Source organism: Montipora capricornis, chromosome 6 (genome assembly GCF_036669925.1).
Source record: "Montipora capricornis isolate CH-2021 chromosome 6, ASM3666992v2, whole genome shotgun sequence".
Taxonomy (NCBI): domain Eukaryota; kingdom Metazoa; phylum Cnidaria; class Anthozoa; order Scleractinia; family Acroporidae; genus Montipora; species Montipora capricornis.
The window spans coordinates 73,561,026-73,562,744 of NC_090888.1; positions in this window are offsets into that span (position 1 = coordinate 73,561,026).

Genomic DNA, 1,719 nt, shown 5'->3' on the forward strand with positions numbered 1-1,719 from the left:
TACTTAAGAAAAGCTGTTAACCTATATTTAAAGGTTTCTAAGGAGGATGATGAAACAATAGCCTCAGGGAGGCAGTTCCAGTCCGTTATAGTTTTTGGAAAAAAAGAAAATTTAAAAACGTCTTTATTTGCATATGGCAAGCGAAAGTTAAATTGATGGGTTCCCCTCGTGCGACTCTCAGGATGTTGAATCAAATATTTTCGGGTATCGAGCCTTTACCGGCGGCGTTAGTATCTGATTGACTTTGATCACCACTCATAGTGGGTGGAGAATTTGATCGCTAGCCTCGATTTCATGTTACTTTTCCACGTGGGTTGATAAATCATGCCGGACACAAACTTAAATGCATTCAAAGGTAACTATTCCGCATTCGTGGCTGATTGGTTGAAAAGCAAAGGCCTACAGAAAGAGATATTTATACCTGTTACCTGTCCTCCTTGTGCCTCGTGACTGACTGACTGTTTGTGAAAACAGGGGGTAGTTTCTAAAGAAACTGTGGTGCTGCGTCGGTGGGGAAGTAGTATACAAAAATTTGGTTTTATCAACGGAGTTGATAATGTAAATTGGCCACCGTACAGAGATTCTAAAAGCTGACGTTTCGAGCGTTAGCCCTTCGTCAGAGCGAATCAAGGGATAATGGGTTACGTGTAGTTTTTATAGTAGAGTAGGAGCTACGCTATTGGTGGTAACCACCAATAGCGTAGCTCCTACTCTACTATAAAAACTACACGTAACCCATTATCCCTTGATTCGCTCTGACGAAGGGCTAACGCTCGAAACGTCAGCTTTTAGAATCTCTGTACGGTGGCCAATTTACATTATCAACTCCGTTGATAAAACCAAATTTTTGTTTGTGAAAACAGTTGACACATGCAGTCTTTGATTGTCTATTTTTAATTTTGCTGGTGTTTTTTTTTCTGCTAGAGCTCATTGTCGGGGGTTAGGGTTAGGGGGTGAAGAGTACAATAGCTGAAACAACCCTAACCCTTTACACAAATGCTAACCTTTCGTTATGGGGAAGGGGATGAAGGGTACAATAGGTGAAACAACCCTAACCCTTTAAAAATGCTAACCTTTGGTCTAAACACTATGCTTTAGATATGTTTAGGCCAAAGGTTAGCACTTTTGTAAAGGTTTGAGTTGCTTGCTATTGTACCCTTCACCCCCTACCCCCGGAATAGTCATGTCGTTTATGCTAAGAGGGCTCTGTTTCAATCCCGAGTAACAACAGGAGCCCATCCGGATGGGCTCCTGGTAACGATATACAGTACGTTACTTTTGGTTTTCGTGCCGGTTTCATCACCTGAGTGGCCGTTGCTGTGTCGGTTTCGCAAAACCCTGTCGTGTTAAGTAGCCCAGTGGCTAGGGCACTGGACTTAAACCAACAATTTTTCAACCCTTTCCAAAATTTTATTTCATTTACAAGATAAGACAAACCAAAGTTGAGACTGTGTACAGGCAACCCAGCCTCAGAATTCCAGTGCTTTGCCGGGTTAACCCTTACCCTAACCTTATAATCCTTCCGATTTTATAAGGATTTGTACGGGAAACAAAAAAAAATACTGAAAAATCAGCTAATCGTAACTAAAGCAAAGAAAACAAGTAAACTAGTTTGCGATCATCTCTTTACCTTCATGTAAAGAGATGATCACAAACCAGCCCAAAACTCCTCAAATAAACCAAACGACAAGTTAGTTTACTTGATTTACGTTGTTTCCT